At 47.0% G+C, this 21,761-nt stretch overlaps 2 long non-coding RNA genes across 3 annotated transcripts in view; both read left to right on the forward strand.

Moving 5' to 3' along the window:
* Positions 1 to 7,394: 7,394 nt before the first annotated feature.
* The window catches only part of LOC121501582, a 38,689-nt gene continuing 24,322 nt past the window's right edge, over positions 7,395 to 21,761 (forward strand). The window contains exon 1 of one of the 2 annotated variants that reach the window (XR_005990643.1): positions 7,395 to 7,449. This is a non-coding gene — a long non-coding RNA (uncharacterized LOC121501582). Of the gene's footprint in view, positions 7,450 to 7,696; positions 7,756 to 21,761 lie in introns of those variants that run through there. The other variant, XR_005990642.1, reaches the window with a different exon arrangement.
* LOC121501583 lies at positions 7,809 to 11,326 on the forward strand. The gene is made up of 2 exons (XR_005990644.1): positions 7,809 to 8,286; positions 10,837 to 11,326. It is a non-coding gene; the product is annotated as an uncharacterized LOC121501583 (long non-coding RNA).

A 21,761-nucleotide genomic window follows, 5' to 3' on the forward strand; every position in this document is an offset into this window, starting at 1 on the left:
GGAGAGGTAAGAGAGCAAGCAGGATCACTGGCGAGAGAAGGGGTTAATTTAGGGAGGAGGAAAGAGACGGGTTCCACCCCCGGGGGTGGCTGAGTGGTCCTTGAGGGGCTGCAACCCCTCACCATTTGTGTCCCGCCCCATTCCCCATCTTCCCAGTGCCCAGCACCGCGCCTGGCATCCAGGGGGGCCCTGGGTCAATTGTGATTTCCCGGTAAATGAAGAGAATCTCCCTTCCTATGCGGCCTCATGCACACACACGCACACACGCGCATACACACGCCCATTCATTCAAGCTGTAAATCACTTAACACAGCTTCCCCGAGAGCTGCTCTTGAGCACTACGGTGGTCCCCATGCACTGGGCTTGTAAGTGTGGGGAAAGGGGACAGTGCGTGGGCCCAGAGAAGCAGAAGCCAGGCCCCGCCCTCAGGGAGCTCAGTCTACAGGGGAGGGGACAATCGGACAACCGTGGTGTGGGAGCTAAGCGCACAGGGCTCCTACAAGGGGCACTTGTAAGCAAGCCCTGGAGGAGGGAGTTGGGTTGGCAGGACTGGATGACCCAAGTGGGTCTCAAGGGTCCGGTGGAAATTCTTCAGAGGCAAAAATCGTGAGTGGTGTGTTTCTGCAGGGGAAAGCCCACTGAAATGTTTCCTGGGCTCTATTGTCATCACAGGAAAGCAGGGTGAATGGCCATGGCTCAGTGCAAATGGGAGCCACAGTGGAGCACAAGAAGCTTTGTGCAAGAGGGTCTGAGGTGAGCGTCAGCTGAAAAATCACCTGGACGCTCACGTTTGAAGTGAGACTGAGTCCAGAGAAGACTGCCTCTCTGCTGAAGCAGGTGGAAGCTACTTCTCGAAGGAATTCTGTGTTGTGTTATGTTGAAGGCAAATTCCAGCTTAGTTAAAAAAAAAAAAAAAAAGAAGAAGAAAGAAAGAAAAAATGAAAGAAAACGGAATGAGTAGGGGAACAAATAGTGAGTGGGATACTGAGAGGGTTTAAAGGAAATGCTGCACCTCAGAAAGGGCAGGAATCAAGGCTTTAAGGACTGAATATAGTGCTGGCAGTTTACAGGCCTTTACCAGATCATTGCAATTAATCAGAACCAAAATTGCCAAATCTAATGTCTCTCGGTTCCAAGTTCTAGATCCCCAGGAGAAAGAATCTTATTGGTTCGGTTTGGGCCATGGCCAATTGTAGTAGCTACATTCCACCCATTAGCTGCCCTGTGCACAGAAAATGACACATAACACATACACACACACACACACACACACCCTCCTTCCATTCATCTAAATGAGTTCCAGTATTCTATGGTCAGGCCACTCCAGACTTGATGTCATGGTTAAGATCCAAGCCTAAGATCTTCAAGGTGATGTCCATTTCTTCTCAAGTCTACTCTCCTCAAGTGAGTCCATCTGGGCATCTCACAGCTGAATTAAAGGGAACATTTAACCACCACCAACGTGTCTTTTAGTTTCCCTACTTGAAGTGTGTCATTGACACCATTGGGAGTGTGTTAGAAATGCAGAATCTCAGGCCCAGAGGTCTAAGCAGGTTAAGACCCCAGGTGATTTGTGTGCACAGTAACATTTGATATAAATATAACTTTGACTTAACTGCTCTTATAAAAATTGGGTATAAGGAAAAGGAAAGATGTGAAAAATGTTTTTTAATTGCAATCATTCCTATTTAAAAAGAAAAGAAGAGAGGGGTTAGTGATTTCATCTTTAGCAACTCCAGTAACCAGCAAGAAAACATAGGTGGGGGCTGAACTCTTTATTTTTGCAACTGGTTGCAAACTCCTAAATGGTGTTTATGACTTCATTTCCCTGACTATTTCATGTTCCACTTGCCTCCCACTGCATCTCCTCTGGTCAGGATTCTTTGCCTGGTGGACTGACCCATCTTCATCCTTGTGGGCCTGAGCCACTGGTCATCCCAGCTGTAAGGCATGACATCTACATTTACCATTGGGCAGGATGATGTAGGAGGTACTCCTTGGGGACCCTCAGTTCCACCCCACATACCCTCTGTGAGCCTGTGCGCACGTGTATTTTGTGTTTGTGTGTGTGATGAAGATCCCCAATTGGCCAGGTGGCAATCCGAATTTCCAATCCAATGGAACCATTACTGTGCTTCCCGGTGGAAATGCCCCTTCCTTCAGTCCTAAAGAAAATCAAACCCCAGAACTGTCTGAACAAAAAGCAGACAGAAGACATTCTGATGATGGTGGGAGTCACCACCATCATTTCCGCCCCCCACTTCTGAGACCTTTTGGAAGAAGCATGCCGTAACAGGTATCTGGTTCAGAGCACATACTCCCTAGCGTCCGGCTACCAAGCTGAACTTTCTCTGCTCCAATGCCATGCTTCCTCTTTCCCATGAGACCCTTTGGGCCCCAATTCTGATAGTTTGGCCAGGTGTCTTTGGAGACAGCCACCAGTGCTACGAGCAGCCTGAAGCTGGGGAGGAGGACAGCAGTATGACTGCCAGAAGAGGCCGTAAGTCACAGACTGGTCCTGGTCCAGCTGCCAAGCTGTGCTGTATCAGCTCAGTGCCAAATTCTCACTCTGGCCTCAGTTTCCCTCTGGGTCCCAGTGGGAATAATAACATGGCTCCTCCTCCCAGTGGGGCCGTGCAGATTAACTAATTAATGAGTGTGACATCGTCTGCTTCCACAAAGGGGCTGATTAAATGCTGAGTGTTGTTATTAGAGCCACGGAGGGTGTGTGACAGGCAGAGTCGACTGGAGACGGATCTGCTCCCCTCGCCTCCTTCCCACCCCCTTCCTCTGTCTGCCCCATGCTCTACAAGCTGAACATTTTGCAAGACAAAAACCAAGATGATTTTTGGCACCCCAGAGACAGTGTATAACTTTTGCACATTTCCCCTGTACCAGAATGTGAGTCATGGCCGAGCTTCATAGCGTAATCTGTTTCTGACAGCTGGCACAGCTGTGCCCTGCCCTAGACTCTCAGCTCCCAGCAGCTGCAGAATGGGATGGCTTGGCCAGTTATTGCATCAGGGTAGAGCTGCCTGCAGAAAGGCAACTGCAGAATTCCTGAGGTGGGCACCAACCCCCTGACTGCGCTGCCCCGTGCCCCAGGGGATTGAGTGACCACTTTTTCCCACAGCCCGAGGAAGGGAGAGCTAACATGGCACATGGGCTTACGATTGGGGGAAGTCAAAGCATGCACGGTTTTAAAATATAGAGTATCTGCTCATGGCTGTGGAAGATCCAATGACTCTATTTTAGCCTAGATGCAGGGTATAGGATAACTGAATGAAATCACAGCGCTGGGCCATGGTGACTTTAGCTCTAGCTTGTTCCCAGGTGCAAAAGGCCAGAGAGACCCCTGAGCGAAGTAATGAATGTCACTGTCCCAGTTGTTGTGAGATGCTGAGTCCCCTTCCCTAAGCATTGTTGGGTGCTGGCTCTCTGCCCCACCCCCAAGTCTTGCTATCTGTGTTGGGGTAGGAAGAAATCAGTCAGTCCCATCACCAGGTAAGTAAGCCTGCCTCTGACAATCAAGGGAATATTGTTTACCCAAATACCACAGACTCAGCCTGCCCGGGGAGGCAAGAGAAAAGCTCTCAGGAGGCCGAGCTGTCAGACTCCTACAGGGAGAGAAATGAGCCAGTTGTGAGGACTAGGGAATGCACAGGAATTGGGATTTGGGGCACCTGGAGCCAGCTTTGGATCATCTAGAGCACCTGCCGGCAGCATTTCAGCCCTTGTTCCCTCTGAAAACTGCTGCCCACCCCCCTTCTTGTTCCTTCCGCTATGAGAAACAGGAATGGGTCATGGGGGCAAATAGTAAGTGGGGGCTGGACCCCCCACAGGATTAAAAGGTCAGCCACCACTGGGATATGCTGAGGTTCTGTGCAAGAAGCAAGTTGTAAAAGAAGGAAAGGAAGGAAGGAAGGAAGGAAGGAAGGAAGGAAGGAAGGAAGGGAGGAAAGGAGGAAAGGAGAGAAAGATAAAGAGTGAAAGAGCAGCAATTTGCTCCCACCCCACACAGGGGAGCCTATAAGCCCACACATTTTACCTGAGCAAGTGCAATTTGCAGAGTCTCAACAAATCCATAGAGTGGTGGGATGATCATAGGGTGGAGCTGAAGGAGGTGATGTGCAGGTGGTTTGGGTGGCAGTGATGATAGGGTGGGAAAGGAGGACCAGTGGCTCCCAAGGGGAAGTACTGGGAGGCTTTCCTATTCCCACCTCATCCTCCATTCACTTGGGTATCGCCAGCACTTTGACTATAATGCCCAGAAGATTGGGGAATCCTTGCATCTCATTAAACCAGCCTATTTGTAAGTGCCTGCTCCCTGATGGGTATTGTAGTAACTAGTTTTTCTCCTTGGGACATTGGGGAACTACGGGAGTGTAAACACAGATATCTCAGAGGAAAGCTTGCATGCTTACTGACTAGTGCAACTCATCTGCACTTTCTGGACATAAATAACAAGGTAGAGTCTGTGCTCTTGAGAAGGTTCATCCTCACACCCATCCACCCAGCCACTCATTCCCCCACCTGCCTCTTTGCCCATCCATCCTGCCACCCACCTATTCATCCACTCTTCTACCCTTCTACCCATTCTGTCCATTACCCACCTACATACCCATCCATTCACCTGCTCTTCTATCCATCCCACTCATCCACACATTTGTCCATTAACTCTTTCACACATCACCCATCCATTTATCCAACTATATCCTAAATCATGTCTTTTTTATTCTTTCTTCTAAATGTCTTTAAAACCACCCACTTCTATCCATTTCTACCAGTACCATCCAATCCAGGGCACCTTTGTCTCTTTTTCAAGGCAACTACAACAGATTCCTCTCTGCTATGACTGCTCATCTATTTTCTATCCAATAGATAGAGTGACCTTTTATAAATGGACATCAGATTATGTCACGTCATTGCTTAAAATCTTGCTGTGGTTTCCTATTGCTCTTAAAATACAGATTCCAATTTTTCTGAGTATACAGTATAGCATACAGCTTGCAGAAGATATAGAAAATTCCCAATTCCTGGTGCAGTCAATATCCACCCCACCCCCAAAAAAGTAATCACCATTCAGAGTTCTATGTCATAGATAAGTTTTGTCTGTTCCTGAACTTCTTACAAATGGAATAATTTCTTTAGAAGATTTATTTCTTTGAGGGAGGGTGGGGAGAGAGGCAGAAGTAGAATTTCAAGGAGACTGTGAGCCGAGTGCAGAGCCCAATGTGGGGCTTGATCTTACTAAGCTGAGGCCGCAGCCCAAGCCAAAACCAAGTGTTGGATGTCCAACCAACTATAGCACCAGGATACCCCCCTACAAATGGAATCATATACAGTTGGTCCCCGGCTTACCATGGTTCAAATTAAGATTATTCAACTTTACAATGGTGCCAAAGTAATACACATTCAGTAGAAACCATACTTCAAATTTTGAATTTTGATCTTTTCCTGCTAGCAACATGCAATGTGATCCTCTCCTGTGAGGAAGCTGGGGCTCCCAGTCATACACAAAGTCATGAGGGTCAGCTACGGATATATTCATGATCCTTTTTTCACTGTTGGTATAGTATTTAATAAATTACATGAGAAAGGCAACATTTTATTACAAAATAGACTTCAGTGAGATGGTTTTGCCTAACCGGGGGATAATGTAAGTGTTTGGAGCACCATTGAGGGAGGCAAGGCTAAACTATGATGTTCAGAAGGTTATATGTATTATGCATCTTCGACTTAATGATATTTTCAATTTATGATGGGTTTATCGGGACGTAACCCCAGTGTAAGTCAAGGAAGATCTATAGTAGGTACTCTTTTGCATATGGCTTCTTTTGCTCAACATTAAGTCTGTGAGATTAAGCTATGTTATTGTGTATCAGAAGCTCATTCTTTTTTTTATTATTATTATTACAATGTAATAATTCATTAGGTGAATACACTATGATTTGTTTGTCTCTTCTACTTTTGATGGTTATGTGGTCTTTTCCAGTTTGGGGTTCTAATGAATAAGGCTGCTGTCAATATTCTTGTATGAGTCTTTCGGTGGACTTTATGATTATTTCTCTTGGATAGTGTGATAGGTTGAATTATGGCCCTCCAGTGATGTCACATCCTAATCCCCAGAGCCTGTGAATGTGTTACATTACACAGGGAAGGGGGGAATTAAGGCTACCGATGGAATTAAGCTTGCCAATCAGCTGACCTTGAGATGGGGGAGATTATGCTGGATTATCTGGGTGGGCCTACTGTAATCACAAGGGTGTCCTTGTAAGTAAGAAAGGAAAGCCCAGTGAGCGAAACCAGCGAGATGGCAGCAAAAGAAAGACTCAAACAGCCATTGCTGGCTTTGAAGATGAACCAAGGAATGAGAACAGCCTTTAAGAGGTGGAAAAGGCAAGGAAATAGATAATCCCCTATAGCCTCTAGAACGAATGCAGCCCTGCCAGCACCTTGATTTTAGCCCAGTGAGACCCATTTTGGACTTCTGACCTTTAGAACTATAAGATAACAGATTCAATTTCATTTTAAGCCACCAAGTGTGTGGCAATGTGTTGTAGCAGCAACAGGAAATGAGTATAGGTAAATGGGTAGGAATGGAATTGCAAAGTCATCAGATGGGCTAACGACTCAAATTCCTCTCACTGGTCCCCACCACCTAGTGTGTCTGGCCCTCTGTTCTGTCCCCTGCATTCTGGCCACATGAGCTACACCTCGCTGTTCCGGAGAGGTCTCTGCATATGCCATTTCTGCTGCTGGGCACACCCCCTCCCCCACTCTTTAGATACCAGTTCCCAGGATACATCCCCAAGGAGGGAGATAAGTTTCTCTAATCTTTTTCTCCAGGGGCCCATCAAGGTTTGCCATTAGCATGTTTCTTTAAGTGGTCGAGTCTTGCCTGCCCCCCCAAACCCCGAGTGGGCAGACTCTGGGTCACCACTGTGTCTACAGTACATCTTTCCAGGGCCTGGTACAGAGTAGGCCCACAGCAGCCACCTGCTCAATGTTGAATGAACTATTTCCGCTTGAGGGGTAGGGGAAGTGGATGCAGTAGGGAAGCCAGGAAGAGGAGAAAGGGAGGAACACAGGAGGAGGGCGAGGAGATGAAACAGAGACCACCTGGCCCCCAGTGTGCCCTCTGCTACAGTCTCCACTAGCCAGCATCCCCGGGGGGCAGAAAGACTCTTGAAAAACTTTTCAAGCGGATCAGACCCCCAGGAGGGAAATGATCTCTTAGTGAGAAAGACCCAGTATTCCTTTACAGAACCGCTTGATGCCTTTCCAGGGACCTGTGACTCATACTTTCCTGCTTTGGAAACAGTTGGCCTGGCCCCTTGAGGAAGGAGGGATTTATAAGGTGACCAAGACTCAGAGAGGAACAGTGAGTTGCCCAAGCCTGCCCCTACCCTATGTTAGAATGAGAGCTGAGACAGGGCTCTCAAACAGGTCAGTGGTGGGGTGGGGTGGGGTTGTCAGATTTATCAAATGGAAAACCAGATGCCCAATTACATTTGAATATCAGGTGAACAAATAATTTTTATTTTTATTTATTTTCTAAAGATTTTATTTATTTATTCATGAGAGACACACAGAGAGAGGCAGAGACACAGGCAGAGGGAGAAACAGGTTCCCTGTGGGGAGCCTGATGCGGGACTCTATCCCAGGACCCCAGGATCACACCCTGAGTCGAAGGCAGATGCTCAACCGCTGAGCCACCCAAGTGTGCCAACAACAAATAATTTTTAAAGACAGGTATGTACCAAATATTGCATGGACATACTTATACTAAAGAATTTTTGCCGTTTATCAAATTTAATGCTATTAAATTCAAATTTAACTGGGCATCCTATATTTTATCTGGCAATCATAGGTGCGGGTCAGGTTAGGGTGGGGCTGAGGGTGAGGTGGGGACTAACCCCTGCTCCACCACCAGGCAGGCCTTTCTGGGTGCCCAATTGCCCACACTGTTCAGAACACACAGCCTGCCTGTCCCCTGGACACCCTCCGACTTCTTTGGCCTCCTCGAATCACCATCCTCCTTCTGCCAGGTCACTGGTCCTCAGTTCATTAGGCTCATCTGCCAGGGCTGCCCCTCCAGGCTGATTATAGCAGAATCTCTGGCTGAGATTCAACATCAGGAATTTTCGATGCTCTCAGCAGGCAGTGGTGTTTGAGATCCACTGTGCTAGCAGGACCTGCATTTGCTCTGCACGGCCTCCAGGAAGAGCCCTGGGACTTCTCCACTCCCTGCTGCTCCCTTTTGCAAAAGCCACTCTGTGCCAGGTGCTTTTTTTTTTTTTTAAGATTTTATTTATTTATTCATAGAGACACATGGGGCGGGGGGGGGGGGGGGGGGAGAGGCAGAGGGAGAAGCAGGCCCCATGCAGGGAGCCCGATGTGGGACTCTGATCCTGGGTCTCCAGGATCACACCCCAGGCTGCAGGCAGCGCTAAACTGCGCAACGGGGGCTGCCTGTGCCAGGTGCTTCTGCCCTCACTCTTCTCAGCCCTTTCTGGTCAATTGTGAGGAGTTTCAGTTTCTGAGAAAGATGGTTTCTCTCTATCCCCAGGCTCATCAGGAAAGCAAGAGGAGGGGGCGCCTGAGTGGCTCAGTTGGGTGGGCATCTGCTTTCGGCTCAGGTCATGATCTCAGGGTCTTGGGATTGAGTCAGGCTCCCTGCTCAGCGGGAAGCCTGCTTCGCCTTCTCCCATTCCTGTCTCCCTGCTCGTGTTTTATCTCTCTCTCTCTCTCTGTCAAATAAATAAAATCTCCAAAAAAAAGAAAGCAAGCAAGCAAGGCTAGGAGTCCTTCATTTGGGATCCCTGTGCCCCTGACGTGCTTGCCCCTAGGCAATGGGGTCCGGAGCACGGCAGAATAAAGGCTAGGCAGAAAGCAGGTTGTTTTTTGAGCTGACTCTTTGTTATTTGAGTCCAGTCCTTGAGGTGGGGTTGGATCTATTGGCTGTGGGTCTCTGTAGCCCCCTGTGTCTCTCCTCCGTGGCACACAGTATGCTTGTGATTACTTACCAGTGTCTATCTTCCCGACTAGACCCAACCTAAAGAGGATAGGGGACCCATCTGTCTTCTGTGTCCCCACAGCTTAGCTGGTGGCTAGTCCAGGGTCTCAATTCATCTTAGGGTAATTGATGAATGAGCCCTTAGCAATCATGAACTTCAAACTCACCCTCATACAGATGAGGAAACAGAGACACAGGAAGGGTTGGGGACCCGCCCCAGTTGCACAGCCTAATGGAGGCTATTAGGACTAAAATTGGAGGCTCTAATTTCCATTCCAGGGCTTTGTCCACTTGGTACCAGAAGGCGCTCCTCCCAACCCCCTCCCTCATGCCCCACCCCCCTCAGCCTGCTTTGAGCAACATCAGCTTCTCCTTCATTCAGGATTACTTTCCACCCCCTTCCACTCCCCCCACATGCACTCTCTCTCTTCCCCAAGCTTTCCTTTCTGGGAAGGGTTGAGCTGACCCTGGCAGTGAGAGAGGAGACAGGCAAAGAGTTCTATTCTGTGGGAGACACTGGAAGTCCCTCGGGCCAGAAGCCTTCTCTACCAGACCCATTTCAGGTTGAAGAAGCCCTGCAGGGTGTGGGAGAGCTGGGACTTCTATTCTGATAGGCCTCCAAGTGTGGACTTTGCCCTCTCCTGCATCCTCTGAGAAAGCCCTCTTTGGCTGCTAAGCTCCCAGAACCTATTTCTCCCAGGAATGGAGACTGGAAGGTCAGCAAGCAGGCTTTGGTGCCAAGTAAAGCTGGCTCTAAAGTCCAACTTCCGCCCACACTTTTCTGGCTGTGAGACCCTCTCTGAGGCTCAGTTTCCTAGTCAGGAAACTACGTTTCATCCATCGGTGGGCATTTAGGTTGTTTCTACCTTTTGGCAGTAATAAGAATGACATAACATGAGTGTACAAATATCTGGTTAAGACCCTGCTTGCTTCTTTGGGATATATATTTGTGGTAAAGACAAACTCAGGCATGTTAAAATTTTTAAGGGTTTGGGGTACCTGGGTGGCTCAGTGGTTAAGCACCTGCCTTTGGCTCAGGTCATGATCCTGGGGTTCTGTGATGGAGTCCTGGATGGGGTTCCCCACCGGGAGCCTGCTTTTCCTTCTGCCTATGTCTATGTCTCTCTCTGTTTCTTATGAATAAATAAAATATTTTAAAAATCTTTAAGGGTTTTTTTTTAATTTTTATTTATTTATGATAGTCAAAGAGAGAGAGAGAGAGAGAGGCAGAGACACAGGCAGAGGGAGAAGCAGGCTCCATGCACCGGGAGCCTGATGTGGGATTCGATCCCGGTCTCCAGGATCGCGCCCTGGGCCAAAGGCAGGCGCCAAACCGCTGCGCCATCCAGGGATCCCCACATTTTAAGGGTTTGAACAAAAAATGATTTGAATCAGGCAGCATCCAATTTAGCAGATAGAGAGGAGCTCTGAGGAGTGAGAGCAAGGAAAAGTCAGTTGGTTGTTGTTAATTACTTTCCTTTAAGGAATGGCAGGGGGTCATCAAGCAGATTATTAACAAGTTTGGCCAGGTAATCCCTTCTTCTTTTTTTTTTTTTAATGTAATTTAAGTTAGTTAACGTACAATGTAGCACTGGCTTCCGGAGCAGAATCCAGTGATCCATCACCCACCAGGTGATTCTGATGGACTGGTTTAAGATTTTATTTCTGAAAGAGCCAAAAGCACCATGAAGTAAAGCCTCGGTTTTGTGGTTGAGTTTAGCATAAGCTATTCCATTTTTGGTCTATTGTCTTGTTTTTAATACTCAGAAGTGGCATTGCTAAATCCTGTGATAATTTCATGTTTAAATTTTTTTCAGGAACTGCTACACTATTTTCCGTAGTGGCTGCACATATGGCGTTCCCACCAGTAATACACTTCTAATTTCTCCACATCCTCGCCAATACTTGTTATTTTCCAATTGTTTGTCTTTTATAATGGCCTTCCTAATGGATGAAAAATGATATCTCCTTGTGATTTTGATTTGCATTTCCTGATGATTAGTGATGTTGAGCATCTTTTCAAGTGCTTATTGGCCATTTTTAAGGTGGTTTTTGGTTTTGTTTTTACTTTTTCATTGAGATAAAAGTTACATGCTAATCTTCAGTCTGTAACTTGATTAATTCATTAATCACCTGGGTAACCGTTGTCTATATTCAAATTTAGAACATTCCAGCATTCAGTAAGAGTCCTCAACGCCCCCTCCCAGACAGTACTCCCTGAAGGAAACCACCATTCTGATTTCTATTCCCATGGATAATGCTACCTGTTCTAGAACTTCAAATAAATGGAACCGTAGATTATGTTTATTTTTGTGATTGGCTTCTTTCACTCATTGTTATATCTGTGAGATGCATCATTTCAGATAGCAGTGGTTTATTCTTTTTCATTGCTCTGTAGTATTGCATGGCATAAATATGCCAAATCTGCGAGAAATAATAAAATGAAATTGCTAATCTTCAACTTTTCTATCTATTAAAAATAAGGCCATTTCATAAGGTTCAACCTACTATTTATTCATTCTATAGTTGATGGATATTTGCTGCCATAGACTTTGTGTATATGTCTTGGTGAGCATATGCATGCACACATTGCTGTTGAGTATATTCTTAATGATAGATTGCTGGGTTAGGGTATATGTATGTTGGTTTGGTCAATTCTTCCAGTTTTACAAAATGATTTTACCAATTTACACTCTCATTCACTGAGTATGAGAGTTCCAGTTGCTCCACATCTTTTCCAACATTTGGTATGGCCGCTCCTTTCAGTTTTAGTCAATTTTCCAGCCACCTTTTGAGGAATGGGTCTCCAATTTGTTCCCTTCCCCATCCACTGCAGTGGCTCTCTTGATCAGAGCTGATTGTGCTGGCCTTGCCCCCCCGGGGGCTGAGGGCAGCTCTGTATGGGCTGTACAGGTCAGCTAATCCCCATGGGAGCTGGTCTAAGCTCCACCCCACTGCATTGCTCCATACTGAGGGTGTGGTGTTGTGATTCATAAGAAATATATGTTTTTCATTCAAATTCAAAATTTGTTTCTCATAGATATTTAGTCTTCGTCCATGGTTCCTAGTTCACAGCTCTTTGGAACTTCCTAAGCAAAAGAGCATTGGGAACATCTTTTGTTATATTTGGCCTCTTGTCCTTAGTTCCTGAAATCCCTTCAGAGACATAAAGGTGAAATGAATGTCTTATTATTCATTATAAGCCCCTTTCCACCATACCTGCACTTATGTTAATGAGGTGACTTTCAGAAAGCACCTAAGAATGGGTGTAGGTTTCCAGAGGAGCCAACCATACCCACTCCCTAATTTCCAGAGAGGGAGAGGGGCTGACGGTCAAATCAATCACCAATAGCCAATGCATTGATCAGTCATGCCTGTGTAAAGAGGCCTCCATAAAAACCCAAAAGCAAGGTTTCAAGAGCTTTAAGGTTGGGGAACCAGAATGCTTCCATGTGCCATGATACTGGTCCCAAATTCAATGAGGATGGAATGGGCCCTGTGTCGCCTCATCTGACTGTTTTGTATCTTTCAAATCCCTTGTAATGAACTGGTAATCTAGTGATGGGTTTCCTGAATTCTGTGAGCCACTCTAACAAATTATTTGAACCCAAGGAGGGGGTTGTGGGAACCTCTGATATAATAGCCAGTTGGTCAGAAACATAGGTAACAACTCGCACTTGCAATTGGCACCTGAATTAGAGCACAATCTTATGGGACTGAGCCCTTCACCAGTGGAATCTGACACTACATCTAGGTAGATGGTGTTAGAATTGAGTGGAATTCTTGAATACCCTGTAGGAGAATTGCTTGTTTATGGGGAACCCCCCCGCATCCTTCCCCCACACACTGGAATTGGGCCCAGGAACCCAAAGTTGTGTGGCATTAGGACCACCCAATCAAAGCGTTTCTTCTGGATATGTACCAGCAGGGAGGAGGTGACATACCATGCATCAGGACTGTTGTAGTGACGCAGAGCCTCACCAGTGTGTGCTCTGGGGCCCAAGGGATCAAGTGCTTAACATGTCAACTGCCTTTCCCAGTTCCTACCAGTACCTATAACAAGAGTTAAATACATTTATTATGATTGTCTGTAGGTTTCCCAAGCATGGCAGATGGAAAGCGTTTGGCTTCCACATATGTTTCCACATATGTAATGTTTTTCAAATGCAGGTGGATGCCATTGTGATTAATAATGTTCAAAGTCACTAAAAAGTTTTAGTGGTAGTCTTTTCTGTTATGTTTCCTCAGCCAATGAATACATAAATACAGTTTTTAACAAATGGGGTGGGAATAGTTAAAACGGCAGCCTTGTAAGTGTGTAGAAAACAAAGTGTTCACATAGGCCCTGGGTGTAAGCTCATGCTGCCGTTTTGGGGTTCTCAAAATGGAGTTGGGGAGGGTGTGAAGGAAAGCTTGGTTCTTCCACCTCCCTGGAGTCAGCCCTCCCTGAAAGACCCAGTGGAATGGCTTACATCCCTCTTCTTATACCTGGAGGAAATTGTGTTCGCTTCAGCAGCACATATACTAAAATTGAACCGGAGGAAGTCTAGCATACTTCTCTGTGTCTCCAAGAATCTGAGGGATGCTTGTCATCAGTCTACTGTTACCTTTCCGTGCAGCTCTCTGCTCCCCTCCCCCAGCTCTGCACCTGCCTCTGCCGTTTCCTCCACGGTGCTTCATCACTGGGACACAGCTCTGGCTTTTGCTGATGAGGTGGTCAGGCAGGACAACAAGTGCCAGACTGCAGGGTTCAAAGTCCAGCTCTGCCACTGACAGGCTGGCTAACCTTGGGCAAGGCATTGTCTCTGGCTTGGGTTTTCTCATTCATTATAAAACAGGGACAACGGACGCCTGGGTGGCTCAGTGGTTGAGTGTCTGCCTTTGGCTCAGGTCATGATCCCAGAGACCTGGGATCGAGTCCCAAATTGGGCTTCCGGTAGGAAGCCTGCTTCTCCCTCTGCCTGTCTCTACCTGTCTCTGTGTGTCTCTCATGAATAAATAAATAAAATCTTAAAAAAACAAAACAAAACAGGGACAAATGGGGCCTATCCTTTTTGGGCTGACTGAAGACCACAGGAATTGATGTGGTAAAGCATCCAGTGCCTGGCAATTAGGGCACATGAGCCCTTATTTTTTAAAAAGATTTTATTTTATTTATTTATTTATTTATTTATTTATTTGGAAGAGAGGGAGAGGGAGGGAGAATCTTGAACAGATTACAGATTCCTCAATGAATACAGAGCCCAACATGGGGCTCAATCCTACAACCTTGAGATCACAACCTGAGCCAAAACCAGGAGTTGAATGCTCAACTCACTGAGCCACCCAGGCTCCCCAGCTCTCATTTTTTACTTATGCTCCATTAATCACTACTGTGTGCAACTGATTTTATGAAAGGTTTGGGGGCGAAGAGGGGAATTACAGTATCCGAACCACTTATAACTGAGCCACAGATCTTGCCCCCATCCATCCTATCACAGAAAACGTCTCACCAGCCAGCTGTGTCCTCTGGCTCAGGCCTGATGCCATTTCTCAGGACCTGCTCACAGCCTCCTCTCTAGACCTTCCTCACAACCTGCACCCCACCCCGCCCCATCAGCCACCAGGAGTAGATGCAAAGTTGATTTTGCAGAGCATCTACATTTTGGTCTCAATTGCTATCATTATGGGAGAGGCTCTAAGACAATGATGCTCAAGGAGGCCAAGACAGTCCCTTTAGGAGGAGTCTGGGAAATCTGTAAGGGCATTTTCTTTCTTTTTTTTTTTTTTAAAGATTTAATTTATTTATTCATGAGAATACACAGAGAGGAGAGAGAGGAGAGAGGCAGAGACACAGGCAGAGGGAGAAGCAGGCTCCATGCAGGGAGCCTGACATGGGATTCCATCCCTGGTCTTCAGGATCAGGCCCTGGGCTGTAGGCGGCGCTAAACCGCTGAGCCACCAGGGCTGCCCTGTAAGGGCATTTTCTTTGTCACAATGTGTGTGTATGTAACGTGTTTATATATACACACAAAGAAATTTTTGCATGCTTTTAATACACACAGAATCTTCTAGGAATGTGACTATTATGTATATGGTGAGAGAAGATCGTCCTTTGTTTTGTTCAGAGTTTTGCCAAGACTTATTGCCCATTTCACATCACCAGCAACAACACTGCTCGCAGTGTCTGAGTCACCATTGGAACCACCTGGGTCCATTGCCTCTGTGGCTGTGATGTTCCCTGTGATCCCACCTCTAGGAGCAAGTGTGGGGCTACATCATCTCATCTCCTGCTGCCATCAGCTTGTGCCTTTTCATCCTGAAATTATTTGATTATAAATTACTCTTTTTTTATTTCTCCCTCATATAATGGTTAGGATATTACATTGATTTTTTAAAGCATGTGTGATTATTTATGAATTTCATTTCAGTATGGTAAAGGGTACATTACAAAATATTGTCATCCAAAGGGAGCTTGAGTCTGACAGGGTTGAGAGACCCTTGCCCCCCTTTTGCATAATTTAAGAAACTCACTTTTGAGCCTTTGCCAATCAGGAGTGATTTGTTCCAGAGACAAAGTTCTCAGTTCACCTGAATATGGAGGCTGCTGCCGTGTACTCTTTTAAATGGCTCTTTTTCCCTTTCTCTGTAAGTGTTTAGAGTTAACGATCCTACTGCTGGTCTCCCTGCTCCTAGATCTGTCCTCACAGAGTGGCCCTAAGAAAGGATCCAAATATACGAAGGTGATAGTGTTACATCTTGACCTGGCCCCACGTGCCCCGTGGTTCAAGTCAGACCCTCTTGGCCTTGACCACAGACCCCATGGGTCATGTACAAGCACAACCACATCTCAGCAGTACATCCCCTCCCACTGTGCCACCAGCCTCTGCCTTTGCCTGTCTAGTTTCCTCTGCCTGGATGCCCAGTCCTCACCATCTGTACCTCCACTTCTGGCTGTACCCAGGGACTCCCTATTCTTCTTCTCTTCAGTAGAAACTCAATCCTGAGGTTCCATCACCAAAAGATACCTCTAAAAGATCGGCTTTGGGGCACCTGGGGGTGACTCAGCAGTTGAGCATCTGCCTTTGGCTCAGGTTGTGATCCTGGGATCCCAGGATCGAGTTCTGCCGGGCTTCCTGCATAAAGCCTGCTTCTCCCTCTGCTTGTGTCTCTGCCTCTCTGTGTGTCTCTCATGAATAAATAAATAAAATCTTAAAAAAAAAATCAGTTTCCACCAGGACCTGGGGTGCTGCAGGGGTAGCCGTGGCCAGGGGAGGAGAGCCACATGTTGGGTTTTAGAGAATCCAGTAAAGGACACTTCACTTCCCCATCCAAGTTTGGAACCAACTGTGTGTCTACACAACAGCTAGACAGATAGAGACCAAGATGTTTCCTTATGGCTGGGAATTAAGATTTATGGACAAGGGGCTTCTTACCATCTCAACCTTGAACTTGACATTCACTCACCAAAATCAGGCAGTCCCTGGCCCAAGTGGGAGGTGCAGGAGTCTCCTGACTGCCCACCAGGAGCAGGCCAGTAACAGCTTCCAAAGAGTTCCTGTGGGACGCCTGGGTGGCTCAGTCAGTTAAGTGTCTGCCTCCGGCTCAGGTCATGATCCCCAGGGCCTAGGATAGGGCCCTGTGTCAGTCTCCCTGCTCGGTAGGGAGCCTGCTTCTTCCTTTCCCTCTGCTGCTCTCCCCGCTTGTGCTCTCTCTCTGTCAAATAAATAAATAAATAAACAAACAAACAAAATCTTAAAAAAAAAGAGAGTTCCTTTCTGCTGGGGCCATCAGATAAACTTCTTTGCAAGGGAGAAGGAGGGAGAGGGACCAGAGGGCCACAGTAATTCAGTGGACACTCCTCTACCAGGAGACAAGAGGGGAAGGAGGGCAGGAGGCTGTGGAAGAGACATCAGCACTCAGGTCATGCTGATGGTGTCACAGATGGGGCAGGAGCTGGGAGACATGGCTGAGGCCAGAGGAAACCAACAGAGTGAGGAACTATGCAGAAAACTTCTCTAACTTAAAATAACATTTGATAATCACCAAAGCTATATGCGTGTATTATAGGAGGTTGGAGCACAATGACAAGCAAACATAAGAAAACACGACCTCTATTTCTACCATCTGGGCAGTATCACTGCAAATACCATATTGTCTGTCCTCCCAGATCTTTTTATGCATATATAACTTTTTAAAAAAGATTTTATTTATTTATTCATGAGAGACACACAGAGAGGCAGAGACACAGGCAGAGGGAGAAGCAGGCTCCTTGCAGGGAGCCCGATGCGGGACTCGATCCCTGGACTCCAAGATCATGCCCTGAGCCAAAGGCAGGCGCCAAACCGCTGAGCCACCCAGGTGTCCCGCATATATAACTTTTTTTTTTTTTAAATCAAAAGGAGATCATAGTGTCTGTGTTGCATTACAATCAGTTTTTTGGTTTTCTTCAGTTAGGGATCTTGACCTCTCCCTGTCAATACGTTTTCATTTGTCTGTGCCCAGCCATATTCAGATTCCCTCATTGTTCCCTAACTGTCCTTTATGCCGACTGGTGTGAACCAAGATGTAGTCAGGACCCTCTGGTTGGATGCCCTTTGGTCTCCTTTTGTCTGGCAGATCCCTTTCTTACATGTCACAATGACATGTGAAGACTGGACCAGCTGTCTTGCACAATGTGCCACCTTCAGGATTTGTCTCCTTGATTCTCTCTTGTCTTGTTATGTGCATTCCTTCCTCATCTGTATTTCCAGGGAAATTGCTGGACTCAGGTGATTAGGCATTTGAGTGAGGACAAGTCATGGGTGATGCTGGTACTTCATGGTACATCACACCAGAAGCTACATGACATGAGTGATGCTGAGTTGGGTGATGATTTCTTTCAAAGCTGGACTGAACTACTTCCCTGCTTGAAGAACCCTTTGAGCTCCTTGCTCTCATTTCAGACATGGAAAGTGAGGACAAGGGAACAGTCTCCTGGAGCACCAGCCCTGGCAGTTACAGAGGGTCTTCTCCCTCTGATGCCCAAGTGACCTCCTTTGGAGCTTTTACACAGCTTTGAGATGTAGGAATTATGAATCCATTTCAAAGAAACTGAGGCTCTGTGGGGCTAAGTAGCCGGAGCAGGGATTGCTTTGTGTCTTTAGGTCCTTTCTCTTGCCCTATGCCCAGCCACAGGGTTCTGCTTGCCCTTCCCCAGCAGGAGAGGCCTGGGCAGATCTGGCCCAGGAGCCCCCTGGGCCCAGCCTGTGAGTAAATCCCAGGACATGCTGCTGCCCCGAGGAGGCTTGGCATCTGTCCTTGCCTTTTGGATGGATAGGTCTTCACTCTGGACTGGGAGGCAGGGGTGGGGTGACAGAGATCTGGGCCCCAGAATGTGCCAGCTCAGCCAGGCTCAGGTTTCTCTCTGGAAGGGAGGGAGCCTTTTTGCAGGTGGCAGAGGACAGAGGTGAAGCTCTGGGGCTCTGAAGGCAGTCCTGGCTTTTCTGTCCTGCTGCTTTCTGGCTCTCCTTTCTGCAGGACCCTGTTTTGACTTGGGAATAAACTGAGTCTCAGAGAGTTTGGAATGTAGCTGGCTCTGGGACACACAGCTGGATGTGCAAAGTCAGGACTTGAATACAGGGCCTTGCTTCCTTACCCAGGGCAGCTGGCCATTGTCCTCCACTCCCCACAAACCATCCCAGTGGGGGTCCCCACTCACCAGCCAGTCTCCAGCCCAATTAAAAGCCAGGGAAAGTAAAAAGAGCACTGGATAAGGAATCCTAGTCACAGTCCAGCCTGCTTTCCACCTAGCTATGTTGTTCATTCATTCATTGACATTTATTGCTGCCTGATGTGCACCAAATTTGCACTAAATGAGGGGGATACGGAGACAAAAAATGTTTTTGAATCAGATGAAATCGTTTTCATACCTTGACTCAGTGACTCACATACTGTGTAACCTTGGACAAGTTAGCTGACCTCTCTTAACCTCAGTTTCTTTTCTTTTCTTTTTTTTTTTAAGATTTTATTTATTTATTCATGAGAGACACAGATAGAGAGAGGCGGAGACACAGGCAGAGGGAGAAGGAGGCTCCATGCAGGGAGCCCGATGCGGGACTGGATCCCAGGTCTCAGGATCAGGCCCTGGGCCGAAGGTGGCACCAAACCGCTGAGCCACAGGGCTGCCCTTAACCTCAGTTTCTGACCCACAAAACAATGATAAGCCTCTCTGATTGCTTTGTTGAGATAATGAAAAGCAGGAGAGTGCTTAATAATAAGAGCTCACACTTGTATAGTATTTACTACTATGTGCCAGGCATGCTGTATGCATTTTATACAAGCTAATTTGCTTAATCTGCATGACAGAGGTAGGGACTATTATTCTCACCCTCATTTTATAGATGAGGTGCCCCAGACCCAGAGAAATTTAGTGACCTATTCAAGGTCACACAGCATATACATGGTGGAGCTGGGTTTCAAACCCAGTGGACAGTCTGCCTTCAATATAACCTATGCTTGTAATCATTATGCTTCGACCAAGGCCTTGCCACAACCCTCATAAATGCTAGATGCTATCCTTTGGTCCCAGGAGGGGAACATTCTTAGTTTAGATACTCTCTACCATTGTGCTGTGCCCCTAGTGTCCCCTGACGCCAAAAGAGCTTGGGGCTGGTATGTCTCCCCACACCAGTATGCAAAAGCGTAGTATGCAAAGCATTCTGCAATAATATTGCATAACAAAACAACCCAAAACTCAGAGGCTTAACAAGACAATCACATACTCTCCTCACTTGTGGGTCTGCAGCTTGGTTGGGCTTGGCTAAGTGGTTCTTCTGCAGGCAGCAGGTCCAGCTCAACCCAGATGCATGGCTCATCCTACGCCCAGACTGAAGGGACAGCAGCCACCTGGGACATATTTTTCCAGCGGCTTTGGCAAAAGGAAAAAGGAGCAAGCTCAGCCATTAAAGCACATTTCAAGCCCCTGCTTAGCTTATAGCTCACTGGTCAAAGCAAGTCACATGAGCAAGCCCAATGTCAAGAGCAGGGAGTGCATCCAGACACCTTGAGGCCAGGGTAAAGCGCTAATCCATAATACAACTGCAGGACAATGAAGAGCTGGGGTCAGAAACACAAATTTCCACCCTGGGAAGGGTCCAGAACTGGGCAAGGTGGCCTATGGCTGGATATTGGGTGGAGAATCTCTCAAACAGAGAGGGGCTTGGGCCAATTCCAGTTTTGGAGGCTCCCAGCTTGTATGAAAAAAACCAAGACAGGCTAACATGGCTTACAATAATCGTAACATATTTTAGATGTTTACATTGAACAAATTAATGCTTTTAGCACACACACAAATTGCCAAGGAATGTAATTATGCTATTCACAAGAAAATTATAGGACTTATTAAAATTATTAATTGCTGGTGTACTACAAGCAGCAGGCAGCAGGGTCCAGTGATGGGCCACAGGCAGGAAATTTCCTGGTTCAGTTAGGCTAGCTCTCTGTCACTGGACAGATGACTTCCTTGGGAGACAATGTCACAAGCCTAACCCTGAGGCTCTTACCATGCACTAGAAATACCTGAGAAGCTTTTGTAAAATGCTGATCCTTGGGCCTCACCCACAAAGTTTCTGACTTTACAGGACTGGGGTAATGTTTGGGCACCAGGTGGTTTTTCAAAAACCCCGGTGTGATCATGATGTGCGCCCAGGGTTGAGAACCACTGGATTATGGGATGGACAGGTCTAAGTCAATTTATGTTAATGAGATGTGAGGTGTGGCTCACTTGCAGCTTTCAGGAAAGAATCTTCCTGATTCTTGAGACAGAGCCCTGGGAAGCTTACTTAGTCTCTCTTCAGGACACAGACAAGGAAATATACTGGCCCTGCTGCTCTGGTGGCTATATCTCAGCCACAAGGGAAGGCAGCATGAACATAAAGAGGATACAGAGGAAGATGGAGAGGTAGCCAGAGCCTTGATCTCACCATACCTGAAGCCTACAAACCTTGAGTTGTACAGGCCAATAAAATCTTTTGCTTAAGCGAGTTTGAGTCAGGTTCATGCCCCTTGTGCCTACAGGCTGCGAGTAACAGAAGCACTTTTGCACATAGGGCTATTGTGAAGACCAGGAGAGATGCTGCATGCCAAAGAGTGCTCAGCATAGAGCTGTACATGTGTGAGTGGTCCATAAATGTGAGCTACAGCAAATGACCCCTGCAGAGGGACTGCAGAGAATGGGATGCCCTAGGAGAGGAAGCCCAACGGTGTGCTGCCTTGCCATATCTAGGCCGGGGGCCTGTACATGGCAGGCATGTGATAAATGTCTACCAATGGGATGGAAACTTTAGGCTTTCATTTCTCTTTCTGTCATGCCCTGATCTTGGCCAAATGCAAGGGAAGGGAGTAATCTGATTATCTGATTAAAGTAATATGGCCTCACGTACCAGCAAGTCAACGGGCTTAAGCGGCTGGGGCAGATTTGTGTAAGAGGCTTACCACCCTGAGGGTAAAATAATCAGGCTGGTGAGGGAGCAATTCACTAAGCAAACTTGTAAAGAGCCTACTGTGTGCCAGCACCGTGCCAAGCCAAGGCAGCTGACGAAGTCCCAGGCTCTTGGTACCCAATAGAAAGCTTGAGGGGTCCTTGAGGGAAGGAAAACCCCTGCTCTCACAACTGTGTCACCTTCTGCATACCTGGGTCAGTACAATGAAGGTGACACCCCAGAGACGGTCCGAGGCTTCACCTCTGAGCTGAAGTGCCAGACAGACTTTATCACCCCAAGGG

Source organism: Vulpes lagopus, chromosome 11 (genome assembly GCF_018345385.1).
Source record: "Vulpes lagopus strain Blue_001 chromosome 11, ASM1834538v1, whole genome shotgun sequence".
NCBI classification, from domain to species: Eukaryota; Metazoa; Chordata; class Mammalia; order Carnivora; family Canidae; genus Vulpes; species Vulpes lagopus.